This window comes from Bufo gargarizans, chromosome 2 (genome assembly GCF_014858855.1).
Source record: "Bufo gargarizans isolate SCDJY-AF-19 chromosome 2, ASM1485885v1, whole genome shotgun sequence".
Taxonomy (NCBI): Eukaryota; Metazoa; Chordata; class Amphibia; order Anura; family Bufonidae; genus Bufo; species Bufo gargarizans.
The window spans coordinates 332,434,368-332,451,325 of NC_058081.1; the positions used below are offsets into that span (position 1 = coordinate 332,434,368).

General features: G+C 45.7%; 1 pseudogene; it reads right to left on the reverse strand.

Annotated features, from left to right (window-relative positions):
• Positions 1 to 5,946: 5,946 nt before the first annotated feature.
• Positions 5,947 to 16,958, reverse strand: part of LOC122925882 — a 2,558,103-nt pseudogene continuing 2,547,091 nt past the window's right edge.

A 16,958-nucleotide genomic window follows, 5' to 3' on the forward strand; every position in this document is an offset into this window, starting at 1 on the left:
ACAGTACCTTGCACGCATAGTAACACTTATCTAATAAAAAATGACAGGCAGAGGCAGGCCACGCCACAGGGGCTGTCGTGTTCGTGGTGCTGTGATTTCCACTGGCCCTGGAATAATGCCCAGTGTTCAGAGGCCACGTACCCTGAACCCCAAAAATTCTGAGAAAATAGTTGACTGGCTTACACAGGACACCCAATCTTCAACAGCTTCCGCTAAGAACCTTGACGCACCATCCTCCTCCAGCTCAGCTTTGGTCACCACACTCCCGCCCGCCGCCACCACCACCACTGCCACCACAGCCGCTTCACTTGATCCCTCAAAGGAGTTTTTTACACATCAGTTGGATGAAATTAGTGATGCGCAACCATTATTGCCAGGGGATGTAGATAACAGGGATATGTCTCAGTCAGGCACCATTACACACATGGACATACAGTGTGATGATGATGATGATGATGTTGTACTCGCTGCTGCTTCCTTTGCTGAGGTGTCAGATACAAGTGAAGCGGTTGATGATGACGATGTGTCCGTGGATGCCACGTGGGTGCCTGCTCGAAGAGAAGAAGAAGAGGGGGAAAGTTCAGAAGGGGAGACAGAGAGAAGGAGGAGACGAGCAGGGGGAGAGCAGGGGAGGTCGTCGCAAGGAGCTAGTGGCACAATCAGACAGCATGAATCGGCACCTGGGGTCAGCCAGACAGCACGCCAATCAACGCATGCTGTTGCCACCACCAGAATGCCATCATTGCAAAGCTCAGCAGTGTGGCATTTTTTTTGTGTGTCTGCCTCTGACAACAGTGATGCATTTGCAACCTGTGCCAAAAGTCGTGGGAAATCCAACACCCACCTAGGTACAACTGCTTTGCGAAGGCACACGATCACACATCACAAACGCCTATGAGATCAACACATGATGATGAGTAGAAGCAGCACACAAGCTCAAAGCCACCATCCTCCTCCTGGTCCAGCATCTTCAGCCACGTCAACCACTGCTGTCCTCCTTGCCCCCTCTCAACTACCCGCCACTCCGCCTCTCACCTTGAGCAGTTCCATCTCATCTGCCCACAGTCAGGTGTCTGTTAAGGAAATGTTTGAGCGTAAGAAGCCAATGTCACAGAGTCACCCCCTTGCCCGGCGTCTGACAGCTGGCTTGACGGAACTCTTAGCCCACCAGCTTTTACCATACCAGCTGGTGAAGTCTGAGGCTTTAAAAAAATTTGTCTCTATTGGGACACCACAGTGGAAGGTACCCGGACAAATTTTTTTTTCTAATAAGGCAATCCCAAACCTCTACTCGGTGATTGAAAAGGAAGTCATGGCATCTCTGGATTACAGTGTTGGGGCAAGGGTCCATCTGACCGCTGATACCTGGTCTGCAAAGCACGGTCAGGGCAGGTATATCACCTACACTGCGCATTGGGTCAACCTGCTGACGGCTGCCAAGCATGGAATGCGTGGCTCTGCAGCGGAGTTGGTGACACCGCCACGACTTGCAGGCAGGCCTACTGCCACCTCCTCTACTCCTCCTACTCCATCCTCTTCCATAACCTCCTCGGCTGAGTCCTCTTCTGCTGCGGCGTCTGGCTGCACATCAACTGAACCCCCCAGCTCCCCAGGGGCTATTCCACATCCCGGATACGACAGTGTCACGCTGTCTTGGGGTTGACTTGCCTGAACGCAGAGAGCCACACCGGACCAGCACTCCTGTCCGCCCTGAACGCACAGGTGGATCAGTGGCTGACCCCGCACCAACTGGAGATCGGCAAAGTGGTGTGTGACAATGGAAGCAATTTGTTGGCGGCATTGAATTTGGGCAAGTTGTCACATGTGCCGTGCATGGCACATGTGTTGAATCTCATCGTACAACGCTTTGTGTCTAAATACCCAGGCTTACAGGACGTCCTCAATCAGGCCAGGAAGGTGTGTGGCCATTTCAGGCGTTCCTACACGGCCATGGCGCACTTTGCAGACATTCAGCGCCGAAACAACATGCCAGTGGAATTCAACACTCCTAATGTTCGACCGCCTGCTCCAACAAGAAAAAGCCGTCCACGAGTATTTGTATGACCGGGGTGCTAGGACAGCCTCTGCGGAGCTGGGAATTTTTTTGCCACGTTACTGGACGCTCATGCGCAATGCCTGTAGGCTCATGCGTCCTTTTTAGGAGGTGACAAACCTAGTCAGTCGCACCGAAGGCACCATCAGCGACCTCATCCCATTTGTTTTCTTCCTGGAGCGTGCCCTGCGAAGAATGCTGGATCAGGCTGTAGATAAGCGTGAAGAGGAGGAGGAAGAGTTGTGGTCACCATCACCACCAGAAACAGCCTTGTCATCATCGCTTGCCGGACCTGCTGCAACGCTGCAAGAGGAGTATGAGGAAGAGGAGTCAGAGGAGGAATGTGGCTTTGAGGAGGAGGAAGACCAACCACAGCAGGCATCCCAGGGTGCTCGTTGTTGTCATCTATCTGGGACCCGTGGTCTTGTACGTGGCTGGGGGGGAAGAACACACCGTCAATGACATCAGTGAGGAGGAACGGGAAATGAGTAGCTCGGCATCCAACCTTGTACAAATGGTGTCTTTCATGCTGTCATGTCTGTTAAGGGACCCTCGTATAAAAAGGATGAATGAGAACGACCTGTACTGGGTGGCCACGCTACTAGACCCCCAGTATAAGCAGAAAGTGGCGGAAGTCAGAAAGGATGCAGCAGTTCAAAACCAAACTAAAAAATAGGCTTTACACAGCTTATAAGGGGGATGTCACAGCACAACGGGAATCTAACTGGGGAAGAGGTGAAAGTAATCCTCCTCCTACCACGACCACGGCGGAAAGGACAGGACGCTTTACAGATGTGTTGTTGATGGAGGACATGCAGAGCTTTTTCAGTCCTACAGATCGCCACAGCCCTTCGGGATCCAGCCTTAGAGAACGACTCAACCGACAGGTGGCAGACTACCTTGCCTTAACTGCAGATATCGACACTCTGAGGAGCGATGAACCCCTTGACTACTGGGTGTGCAGGCTTGACCTGTGGCCTGAGCTATCCCAGTTTGCGATGGAACTTCTGGCCTGCCCCGCTTCAAGTGTCCTGTCAGAAAGGACCTTCAGTGCAGCAGGAGGCATTGTCACTGACAAAAGAAGTCGCCTCGGTCAAAAAAGTGTTGATTACCTCACCTTCATTAAGATGAATGAGGCATGGATCCCGAAGGGACTGACAGTAGGGGATACGTTTAACTAACAAAAGGCCTGACATGCCTTGGCCTCAAAATGGTCCCCACGCTGCTGTATTTAATGTCTGCATACCAGATGACTTTCGTGAATTCTCCGCCACCAACTAGGGTTCAAGCCGCAATGTTTTAGTCACCTTTCTGCCTTGAGAACATCAATTTTTCCAGCCGCTGCTACAACAGCGGCTGCAACAATAACATTGTTTTTCAGTCATGTGTACATGCCTAATTTTTCTGGCCTCTGGTGCTGCACTGTGGCTGCAAAAACAAAACCCAAAAAAAAGGCACATACAAGTGTCAATTTCACTTTCGTGATCGTTACCTTGTTGTGGTGAAGGGGCTTGCGTATCACAATGAAGCGATCATCACCTCTATGAGTGTGTTGGCAATGTTGCCACACCCCAGAAGATAAGGCCGTTGCTTCACTATGATCAGACCAAAAGCGATCGGGACGGCTGGATGTTTTTTCATAGAAAAAACTTAAATTTTTTATTTATCTTTTTTTAAGTTGTATGGGTGGATTTTTAATACATAAAATAAAAAAATCATAATAAAGTATCTTAATAGTTTATTAGAAATAATGCAGACAATTTAAAAAATCCCCAACAATTCCAATACAAATCAAGTACAAAGCTCAGAACTAAATTATTCCAGGATGTCGTAATGGTTCGTTAATTCGACAATGGTTAATCAATTCGACACACGTCCCCGGATAGGGGATGCAACAGGGATTAAACTGATAGGAAAAGTACTAGTTAAGACACCACTCATATAGGGTGTCACAGCACATTGCTCCGTGCACGCGCAGTGCCCCAACTTGGGAGTAAGAGGACCGACCAAGCTGCTTTTTCCATCTCCCGGTTCCTAAAATCAATTCAGTTTGGTGTATCAGAGTTTGGTCTGTCACTGTAAAGGCAGTCGAAGATACCCGGCCTAAATTTTTTTTCACAAAAGGCAATCCCACTCTGATATGGGACGTAACAGGGATTAAACTGATAAGAATAGTACTACAGAAAATAGCACTCATATCGGGTGTGACAGTAAATTGCACGGCGCAGACGCAGTGACCGTGGCGTGGATTCAAACAAAGGGGAGGGAGCCAGCAATTTTTTAACCATCTCCCCGTTCGAAAAATCTATTTAATAAATAGACCCCAGATTGGGGACGTAACAGGGATTAAACTGATGAGAAGAAATAACTACAGGAAATAGCACTCATATCGGGTGTGACAGTAAATTGCACGGCGCAGACGCAGTGGCGTGGATTTAAACAAAGGAAAGGGAGCCAGCAATTTTTTTACCATCTCCCTGTTCGAAAAATCTATTTAATAAATGGACCCCAGATTAAGGACGTAACAGGGATTAAACTGATGAGAAGAGAGAACTATAGAAAATAGCACTCATATCGGGTGGGACAGTAAATTGTACGGCCCAGACGCAGTGACCGTGGATTCAAACAAAGGGGAGGGAGCCAGCGTTTTTTTAACCATCTCCCCATTCGAATAATCAATTCAGTTCACCTTTCCGGGACCCTTGGTGATGTACGTGGCTGGGTGGAGGAAGAAACCTTCAATGACATCAACGGGACATGGCTAGCTTGGTATCCAACCTTGTGCAAATGGGAAGTTTGCGGTTGGGCAAATGGACTGTTTGCGGTGGTTTGCGGTGCATTAAAAGGGGAGTTTGGTCTGTCAATGTCTGTGAAGCGGGCGTAACCCTTACACTACCTGATTGATACAGCATCATACCTGATCGTATACACAAACTGGATGATTTAAACCACGCTGTTAAAAAAAAAATTTGATTGTTAGGTGATTTATGCCCTTTATGGATTAAAATCCAACTCTGCGTCAACTGTGTAATTTTCCATAGGAGTTTTGCCATGGACCCCCCTCCGGCATGCCACAGTCCAGGTGTTAGTCCCCTTGAAACAACTTTTCCATCACTATTGTGGCCAGAAAGAGTCCCTGTGGGTTTTAAAATTCGCCTGCCCATTGAAGTCAATGGCAGTTCGCCCGTACGGAAAATTTTATGTTCGCGACATCTCTAGTGATAAGCACAACCATCTATGTACACACAGGGGAGTAGAGAGCAATAATCTTCATCATATGCTTTGTAAGGGGAAGATATTTGTCCCTCTCATCCTTCTGAGAATAAGCGGCACAATCATGACGTTCGGAAAGTCCTTGGGCTACCAGGCACTTTTTATTTTGCTTATACCGGACTTCCAACGGCCATCCCTGTAAAGACAAGGTCCAAGCAGTGATTCGGCTATTAGACAAGTTACCATTCCTAATTTTCTTACTCTGTAAGTATTGTAGGGGTTGGTGTGCCGTTTCAACAATGATTTTCTCACCCTGAATAAAACTTCTAAAGTTTTGAAGTGCCCGGACTGTGGCTAATAAAGCTTTTTCAGTCGTTAAACTTTACTTCTACCTGTGACAGGGACTTACTTGCATAAGCAATAACTTTCTGCAGTTTATCCTGTTTTACATAAGAGAGCACTAATACTAAGGTCCGTAAAACCAGTTTCCTGATAAAAGGATTTACTCCCCTCTCTAGACATGGGGCTTGGGTGAGTTTTCTTTTAAGTTCTGTCATGGCTTGTTCCCGATTCTCCCCCCATGTCCATGGTACACCTTTCTTTAACAATGTTAATAACGGTTTACTGATCTCTGCACAGTTATTAATGAACTTATGCAAGTATTTCATCATACCCAGAAATTACATTAGTTCACTGATATTGGTAGGCGTTTTAGATTTCATCACAGCCTCCACCTTTTTCTTCTGCGAATTCAGGCCTTCAGAGGTAACCTCATGTCCAAGGAAACTGACCTTGGTCCAACACCACTGGGCTTTCTGTAAAGAGATTTTTACATCTGCCTCTCTCAACTGATTAAGCACATGCCTAATCTCTTGGATGTGCTGGTCCAAAGAGGTACTTTTCATCAAAATCTCATCTACATAAGTTAAGTTTTCTCTTTCCATGGCATCAGGCATAGCCTTATGCAGAAATACGGCAAATTCATGACCTGAGTTTATGTAACCAAACGGTAGTCTGATCCAGGCAAATCGTTCTTTACCAAAGGTAAATGCCAATTTATGTTGGTCTTCAGGACTTACCTTGATGGTCCAATATCCCTGAGCGCAATCTAATGTGGTAAAGATCCCGGCGCCTTGCATTTGTACCAAGCATTGGTCTATATATGGCATGGACCAGCCGGACATATATACTCGTTTATTGAGCTGTCGGAGATCAGCACATAAACACCATTGACCATTTGGTTTAAGAATTCCAAGGATAGGATTGTTATAAGAACTGTGCACCGGTCTTAAAATACCTCTCTCCTTCAGATTTCGGATTATTTCCGCTAGTGAGTCATATTGCTTGATATAAATGGGAGGTGCCTTGGGATCAGTCTGAATCCTGGCAATGTGTATATGTCAGTCATACCACAATCATAGGAATCTTTTGTAAAAATATCCTTGAATTCTAAAAGAACTTATTTTAATTGTTGGTGCTCTAGGTCATTGGAGCATCAATCAGCCAAAGATATTTGCTGCTGTACCATTTCTAGGAACCCTGGAAAAACTTCAGGCTGACCTACAGTACAGACCAAAAGTTTGGACACACCTTCTCATTCAAAGAATTTTCTTTATTTTCTTGACTATGAAAATTGTAAATTCACACTGAAGGCATCAAAACTATGAATTAACACATGTGGAATTATATACATAACAAAAATGTGTGAAACAACTGAAAATATGTCATATTCTAGGTTCTTCAAAGTAGCCACCTTTTGCTTTGATTACTGCTTTGCACACTCTTGGCATTCTCTTGATGAGCTTCAAGAGGTAGTCACCTGAAATGGTCTTCCAACAGTCTTGAAGGAGTTCCCAGAGATGCTTAGCACTTGTTGGCCCTTTTGCCTTCACTCTGCTCGATTGAGTTCAGGTCCGGTGACTGTGGAGGCCAGGTCATCTGGCGCAGCACCCCATCACTCTCCTTCATGTTCAAATAGCCCTTACACAGCCTGGAGGTGTGTTTGGGGTCATTGTCCTGTTGAAAAATAAATGATGGTCCAACTGAACGCAAACCGGACGGAATAGCATGCCGCTGCAAGATGCTGTGGTAGCCATGCTGGTTCAGTATGCCTTCAATTTTGAATAAATCCCCAACAGTGTCACCAGCAAAGCACCCCAACACCATCACACCTCCTCCTCCATGCTTCACGGTGGGAACCAGGCATGTAGAGTCCATCCGTTCACCTTTTCTGCGTCGCACAAAGACACGGTGGTTGGAACCAAATATCTCAAATTTGGACTCAGACCAAAACACAAATTTCCACTGGTCTAATGTCCATTCCTTGTGTTCTTTAGCCCAAACAAGTCTCTTCTGCTTGTTGCCTGTCCTTAGCAGTGGTTTCCTAGCAGATATTCTACCATGAAGGCCTCATTCACACAGTTTCCTCTTAACAGTTGTTCTAGAGATGTGTCTGCTGCTAGAACTCTGTGTGGCATTTACCTGGTCTCTAATCTGAGCTGCTGTTAACCTGCGATTTCTGAGGCTGATGACTCGGATGAACTTATCTTCCGCAGCAGAGGTGACTCTTGGTCTTCCTTTCCTGGGGCGGTCCGCATGTGAGCCAGTTTCTTTGTAGCGCTTGATGGTTTTTGTGACTGCACTTGGGGACACTTTCAAAGTTTTCCCAATTTTTAAGACTGACTGACCTTCATTTCTTAAAGTAATGATGACCAGTCGTTTTTCTTTACTTAGCTGCTTTTTTCTTGCCATAATACAAATTCTAACAGTCTATTCAGTAGGACAATCAGCTGTGTATCCACCTGACTTCTCCACAACGCAACTGATGGTCCCAACCCCATTTATAAGGCAAGAAATCCCACTTATTAAACCTGACAGGGCACACCTGTGAAGTGAAAACCATTTCAGGTGAATACCTCTTGAAGCTCATCAAGAGAATGCTAAGAGTGTGCAAAGCAGTAATCAAAGCAAAAGGTGGCTACTCTGAAGAACCTAGAATATGACATATGTTCAGTTGTTTCACACTTTTTTGTTATGTATATAATTCCACATGTGTTAATTCATAGTTTTAATGCCTTCAGTGTGAATCTACAATTTTCATAGTCATGAAAATAAAGAAAACTCTTTGAATGAGAAGGTGTGTCCAAACTTTTGGTCTGTACTTGTATTTCGTAAGCTTCCTCCAGCCTGTCAGTGAGGTCATGATTTGACTTACCAACCTTTTCAGCAAACTCATGATATTCCTTAGTTTCCTGATCATTAATTGTATGATTAAAGGTAAGGTAGGATTCCTTTACCCTACAAGTACCTTCTTCAAGATTAAAAGGATATACTGAACTAATGGTGAACAATCCTTCAGGAGAAGAATAAAATGTTCAACCAATACATACCAATGATTGTGTCTTTAGACAAATGGACTTCATTTGGCATACTATTATTCACAATTATTTGGGCTTTAAAGGTTTGCAAATTCACCATAGGGGTAGGATTTACTGAAATACCTAAATTGTTGCATTCCGTTTGATAGGCATATCAATGCTTCAGAATTCTTTAATTTTTGGCCTTTTGCTACCTGAATGGGTAACAGGAAATTATTAGTACCTGGAGGGATGATTACATCTCGTGGTACTAATACACTGACTGCATATGGCAGTATCTGGGATGACTTGAGGGCTTCATGTTCATCCATAAAACTATCAGGATTCCCTTTTAATCTTGTACACAAAGTGGAATTCACCATATCCACATGTAATATATTGTTGCCTATGTAAATGCAATATTGGGGCTCATTCAGTACCAGAAACTAATGAGTAGCCGATTTACCTGCAAAAGAAATAGTTAACATATATTTCGCAATCACATTACGACTATTAGAGTGGCACTGCTGGATTCAGGGAGCCTCGTGTCCCTGGTAAGAGCTGATCTGGTGCGGCCCGCCGAGTATGCTGGCAGAAAAGTCGGTGTTGTCTGCATTCATGGGGACTTAAAGGACTATCCCACCGCCCTGGTCTCTTTGTCAACGGTGGCCGGCAGGTGGACGCATGAGGTGGCCGTCGCCACAAAATTACCGTATGAGTTAATAATTGGGAGAGACATCCCCAGTTTCCCTGCACTATAGCTGGATACGAAAGTTACCAATACCCGGGAGACAGATGTAACCCTAGCAGAGTGGTCCGGCTCAGAGGGGAGATCAGAACACTGGGAACCTGAGTCAGAAGGGTCAGCAGTAGGGGTGACTGCCACTTCTGTGGAAGAGGGGGAGACAACCCCGCTAAGTGTGATGTGGGAGACGTGGAGGACTTGGGTCCTGAGCTGGCAGACCTCAATTTCTCTGGGGATAATTTTGGTACAGCACAGCACAAGGACCTGAGCCTGGAAAATGTGGTAATAGTTGAGGGTGAGCCGCAACAACCGGGAGCCGAGTCTATGTTCCACCATTTTGTGGTTCAACAGGAGATGCTGTACCAGATAAATCAACTATGGGGTGAACATATTGAACAGCTGGTGGTGCCCAAGGCATATTGCAAGCTCGTGTTGGAGTTAGCCCACCAACATCTACTTGGGGGACACCTGGGTTAGCAGAAAACGCAGAACCAGATTCTACAGCGGTTCTACTGGCCCAGAGAGGTGAAAGAGTATTGCAAGTCTTGCCCAACCTGACAGATAACCAGCCCCCAGCCACATTTCCGTAGTCCCCTGGTCCCTCTCCCAATTATTGAGGTTCCATTCGAGCGGATCACTATGGATCTCATAGACCCAGTACCGAAGTTCGTTAGAGGGCACCAACACATCTTGGTTATCCTCGACTACACCACTTGGTACCCGGAGGCGGTGCCACTGCATAATACATCAGCCAAACTCATAGCTAAAGAGTTAATGGAGATTTTTTCCCGAGTGGGTCTACCTAAAGAGGTTCTGACTGACCAAGGGACCCCTTTTATGTCCAAAGTCATGAGAGAACTCCAAAAGTTGCTCCACATAAAACAGTTGCGGACGTCCGTCTATCACCCGCAAAAGGACGGTCTGGTGGAGAGGTTTAATCAAACATTAAAAAATATATTAAAAATAGTGGTGTCTAATGATGGGAGGGACTGGGATCTTCTTCTGCCCTATCTCATGTTCGCAGTGCGAGAGGTGCCCCACCAGCACATAACTACTGGAGGTGCTAGGGGGCAGTCTAACTACTAGGGTTGCTACAGGGGGGCTTTAAAATTGCTGAGAGTACATTAAGGGGTGGATGATGGAAAATTGAGAAAAGTAAGATGCCTTTGTGGTAAACTCTGCAGAGACGAGACTGAAATAACATGTACAAAAAAGATTGAGGTATCTGCAGAAAGCATCCAAGTGTTAGTTTCTCATTTAGACCCCAAATGGTTTGAGATCTGAAAAGATAAATCCTGACAGCCTTTTTGCAGATAATACATTTGTCCCAATGACCTTGTCTAGGTTAAGGACTATTTCAGTGACTGAGAATCTAAGTACAAGTTCAGAAGTATCAGCCCCATGATTGTTGTTGAAATGTCGAACAACTGAGGTATCCCCTTTCCTATAAATGGCACATCCCACTGGGCATTATATACTCAGTTGAGGCCTGAACTGTCCTGTCTTCTGCCAATGGTCTTAATGATGTGGTGGAATGATCTTTTTAAGGCTACTTTCACACTAGCGCTTGATCGGATCCGTTCTGAACGGATCCGATCATATTAATGCAGACGGAGGCTCCGTTCAGTACAGCAGAGCACCCCAGGGAGTAAGGACATCGTTTGTAGAATGTCCAGTTGTGGAGAGCTCTCCACGACGAGCACTTGTCTTGTAAACTGTGGAAATAATAATGTCAAGAATCCAACATGAGACATACAGAAAAGTGGTAATTTAAGAAATGTTTGCAATGTTTAAAGTGCATTAGTATCACTTCTTTATATTATAGTGCGCACATGCCTCGTTGCCATAGACAGCAGCAGTGAACAGGAAGAGAGAAGGGAGACGTCATGTGCACACTCCATGTGCCATCTCCTCACACAGCTGATCAGCAGAGGTGCCAGGTGTCAGACCCCCGCCAATGCGATATTGATGACCTATCCTTAGGATAGATCATGAATATTAAAAGCCCGGACAACCTCTTTAATTTATGCAGGTTGGTCCAACAGTTTGCAGACACCTGAATAAATGGACTAAGGTGGTTGATAATGCCATATTGTGCGTGGCATGTTGCTAGGGGGAAGGGGGCAAATCCGTGAGGGGTAGTATCCAACATGGCACATGCACCCCTTCCCATTTGAAAGTATTGACTTAAAAACCGGATTCCAAAAAAGTTGGGACAAGGCCATTTTCACCACACTGTGGGGCATCTCCCCTTCTTCTTACAACACTCAACAGACGTCTGGGGGTCAAGGAGACCAGTTTCTCAAGTTTAGAAATAGGAATGCTCTCCTATTCTTGTCTAATACAGGCCTCTAACTGTTCAATCGTCTTGGGCTTTCTTTGTTGCACCTTCCTCTTTATGATGCGCCAAATGTTCTCTATAGGTGAAGGATCTGGACTGCAGACTGGCCATTTCAGTACCCGGATCCTTCTCCTACGCAGCCATGATGTTGTGATTGATGCAGAATGTGGTCTGGATCAGACGTCTGGATGGGAGATGCAGATGACGTCTGGATGGGAGCATATGTTGTTCTAGAACCTGAATATATTTTTCTGCATTGATGGTGCCTTTCCAGACATGCAAGCTGCCCATGCCACACGCACTCATGCAACCCCATACCATCAGAGATGCAGGCTTCTGAACTGAGCGTTGATAACAACTTGGGTTGTCCTTGTCCTCTTTGGTCCGGATGACATGGCGTCCCAGATTTCCAAAAAGAACTTCGAATCGTGACTCATCTGACCACAGAACAGTCTTCCATTTTGCCACACTCCATTTTAAATGATCCCTGGCCCAGTGAAAACGCCTGAGCTTGTGGATCTTGCTTAGAAATGGCTTCTTCTTTGCACTGTAGAGTTTCAGCTGGCAACGGCGGATGGCACGGTGGATTGTGTTCACTGACAATGGTTTCTGGAAGTATTCCTGAGCCCATTCTGTGATTTCCTTTACAGTAGCATTCCTGTTTGTGATGCAGTGTTGTTTAAGGGCCCGGAGATCACAGGCATCCAGTATGGTTTTACGGCCTTGACCCTTACGCACAGAGATTGCTTCAGATTCTCTGAATCTTCGGATGATGTTATGCAGAGTTGATGATGATAGATGCAAAGTCTTTGCAATTTTGCGCTGGGTAACACCTTTCTGATATTGCTCCACTATCTTTCTGCGCAACATTGTGGGAATTGGTGATCCTCTACCCATCTTGGCTTCTGAGAGACACTGCCACTCTGAGAACTCTTTTTATACCCAATCATGTTGCCAATTGACCTAATTAGTGTTAATTGGTCTTCCAGCTCTTCATTATGCTCAAATTTACTTTTTCCAGCCTCTTATTGCTACTTGTCCCAACTTTTTGGGGATTTGTTGACACCGTGAAAATTTGAATCAACGTATTTTTCCTTTAAAATGAAACATTTACTCGGATTAAACGTTTGATCTGTCATCTACTTTCTATTACAAATAAAATATTTACATTTGCCATCTCCACATCATTGCATTCAGTTTTTATTCACAATTTGTTTAGTGTCCCAACTTTTTGGGAATCCGGTTTGTAGTTCGAAAATGGCCACCATGTTGGACACTGCCCCTCACAGATTTTTCCCCTTCCCCTTAGCAACATGTCACACATAGGATATGGTCTTCCCCACCACCTTTTTACATTTATTCTGGTGTCTCCATACTTTTGGACCTCACCCTGTATATTGAGTACTATTTCAGTTTTAGCCCATTATGCTTATTGTAAGCAGTTTTTAAATTTTAGTACATTACCTGGGCATTGATAAAATAAATCCACAAGCGTTCGGCTGTCCGCTTGTGAGCTCCGTTTGAAGGGGCTCACAAGCGGACCCGAACGCTTCCGTCCAGCCCTGGTGCAGTCTGAATGGATGCGGATCCGCTCAGACTGCATCAGTCTGGCGGCGTTCAGCCTCCGCTCCGCTCAGCAGGCGGACACCTGAACGCTGCTTGCAGCGTTCGGGTGTCTGCCTGGCTGTGCGGAGGCGTGTGGATCCGTCCAGACTTACAATGTAAGTCAATGGGGACGGATCCGTTTGAAGATGCCACAATATGGCTCAATCTTCAAACGGATCCGTCCCCCATTGACTTTCAATGTAAAAGTCTGGACGGATCCGCTCAGGCTAATTTCACACTTAGCCATTTTTTGCCAATATAATGCAGACGGATCCGTTCTGAATGGAGCCACCGTCTGCATTAATATGAGCGGATCCGTTCAGAACGGATCCGATCGAACGCTAGTGTGAAAGTAGCCTAAGCCATATGTTCAATGCTTCTGTAAAGGAAACATATTTAAAAGGTTTGTTTTTATTTGTTGCAAGGTAGACAAAGTAATTCATATCTGGTGATTTTATGATATTCATCCAGCCATCAATTGTTATCATTTTGGAGATAAATAATCTTTGTGAAAACAGCTGAAAAGATTAAGGGGGCTGCTCATGCTTTAGGGTCAGTCAATGGGAGCAGCTCTGTTGTCACAACCCAAGCCCACCACCTGACACCGGCGCCGGACCGCAACTAACGGCAGGTCACAGGGAGATGAATGCTTCCATTGTGGAAGCGTTCATCTCCATAGTCATCTGTATCGTTGTCCTCAGGACAGCAATACAGATGGCTGTGCTGTGAGGCAGGGGAGGGAGAGGCGTCTCCCTTCCCTGTTCCTCTGATAGGCTGCTGGCACAAGGCTCGTAGCCTATAGGAGGCCGATGCAGGCGGCGCGATTAAGTCATTGCACCGCCTGAGCCATACAGCGAGGAACACAGGCTGGAAGAGGCCTGCATCACATTGCTGTGTGATTGAGGTAAGTATAAGTTTTTTCTTTATGCCGGACTATCTGTTACTGGCACATGGGGGAGCGGAAGGCACTTGATACTGGCACATGGGGGGGGGGGTTGGCACTTGATACTGGCACATGGGGGGGTTTGACACTTGATACTGGCACATGGGGGGTTTGGCACTTGATACTGGCACATGGGGGTTTGGCACTTAATACTGGCACATGCGGGGGTTGGCACTTCATACTGGCACATGGGGGGTTTAGCACTTGATACTGGCACATGGGGGGGTTTAGTACTTGATACTGGCACATGGGGGGGTTGGCACTTGTTACTGGCACATGGGGGTCATGGAGAGGCATGTGTTACTGGCACATGGGGGCATGGAGAGACACTTGTTACTGGCATATGGGGGGGAAGAGAGGCACTTGTTACTGGCAAATGGGGGGTGGAAGAGAGGCACTTGTTACTGGCACATGGGGGATGGAAGAGAGGCACTTGATACTGGCACATTATTATGGGTCACTATGGGGGCTTCTACTGAGGCCACAAAGAAGGGGTATTTTATATGGGGGGCTCTGTGTGGTACTAGTATTATCTGTTTCTGCAGTATAGTATTGGGTAGCACAGTGGCACAGTATTGGGGGTAGTAGGATGATTTGTCCAGAAAATGGGAGAATGATGGAAAGGTAGTAAACTAAGATTTATTTATTTTTGTTGTCAAACTGCAGAGACGGAAAATGGCGACAAAATGGTGGTCTGGTCTGAAGGTCTGAAAGGAGAAGACGAAGACAGAGTACATTTACATCAAAGGAGACATCACTGGATGCAAGAGGTATGAGGCGCTGTATTTCTGTAGTGATGGGGGGGGGACGTTAAAGTCAGCAAGTGTCATGAGAGGGGGGGGGCTTATTGTTTTTCGCACCAGGACCCCATTATACCTAGTACCGGCCCTGCATACCCTCAACTGGTAGCACCCAGTTCGACGTTTATTGCAGACTGCTTGCAATTCACTCAAACTTCTAGCAGAATTGATGCTCCAGAATTGTTATTACATGGGGAATGTAAGTGGGTCCTGAAACTGACAAGTCAGGAGAGGTTAAAGGTTCTATTTAAGCTCTAAAAACTACTGTAAAAGGCAGTGGAAGTAATGTAGTGAGTTTGTGCTAAGGCTTTAGGACCTCACAGTTCCAAGGCACTTAATTCCCTTTTCTCTGTTGCTTACCCACAAGCAAGTAGAACTTTAAAAGATTAATATTGCATCAGATATTCCATAAATTAAGAATTGTACAAATATTGCATGACATAGGACGCGATACTCATTGCATATTGCATTTCATTTTTCATTCCATTTTAAAAGCAAATTATTGCAGACCTTGCAGTAGAATTTACTTTGCTTAGACTACTTTCACACTAGCATTTTTGCTGAATCCAGCATGGTTCAGCAAAAACGCTTCCGTTACTGATAATACAACCGTCTGCATCCGTTATAAACGGATCTGGTTGTATTATCTTTAACATTGCCAAGACAAATCCGTCATTAACTCCATTGAAAGTCAATGGGGGACGGATCCGTTTTCTATTGTGGCAGATTTTGGCAGGGAAAACGGATTCGTCCCCATCGACTTGCACTGGGGGTCATGCCAGATCTGTGGTTTGCTCTCTGGTCTTGGAACACAACTAAACAGAACGGAATGCATTTTGGAGCATTCCGTTCTGTTCAGTTTTGTTCTTATTGACAATGAGTAGGGACAAAACAAGCGTTTTTTTTCCGGTATTGAGCCCCTATGACGGAGCTCTATATCGGAAAACAGCCAGAATATCTGAGAGCACACAGCTGACTCTTCAGTCGTGTAAAAAACTGTGTATATTATATTACCATATGAAAAAGGATACAATAGGCATGCTTTCATACAAAACTTTTGGTAAAGATTCACCAATAACGTGTTTGTCATGGTCCCATCTTGCTCCTTCCATGTAGAGACCATTAATTTATATGCCATCAGACTGCAAGGGAAGAAGAAATTCAAACACAGTGGTGACTGCTCAGTAGGGATGAGCGAACTCGAACTGTATAGTTCGGGTTCGTACCGAATTTTGGGGTGTCCGTGACACGGACCCGAACCTGGACATTTTCGTAAAAGTCCGGGTTCGGGTTCGGTGTTCGTCGCTTTCTTGGCGCTTTTTGAAAGGCTGCAAAGCAGCCAATCAACAAGCGTCATACTACTTGCCCCAAGAGGCCATCACAGCCATGCCTACTATTGGCATGGCTGTGATTGGCCAGAGCACCATGTGACCCAGCCTCTATTTAAGCTGGAGTCACATAGCGCCGCCCGTCACTCTGCTCTGATTAGCGTAGGGAGAGGTTGCGGCTGCGACAGTAGGGCGAGATTAGGCAGATTAACTCCTCCAAAGAACTTGATTATTGATCGATCTGCAGCTGTGGGTCATTGAGCTGCTGATACTCAATTGCTCACTGTTTTTAGGCTGCCCAGACCGTTTGTCAGTCACATTTTTCTGGGGTGATCGGCGGCCATTTAGTGTCTTGTGGTGCGCCAGCACAAGCTGCGACCAAGTGCATTTAACCCTCAATGGTGTGGTTGTTTTTTGGCTAAAGCCTACATCAGGGTGAAGCTGTCACACCAAGTGCATTTAACCAGCAATAGTCTGTTTATTTTTTGGCCATATACTACATCAGGGGCAAGCTGCGCCTGTCACCAAGTGCATTTAACCCTCAATGGTGTGGTTGTTTTTTGGCTAAAGCCTA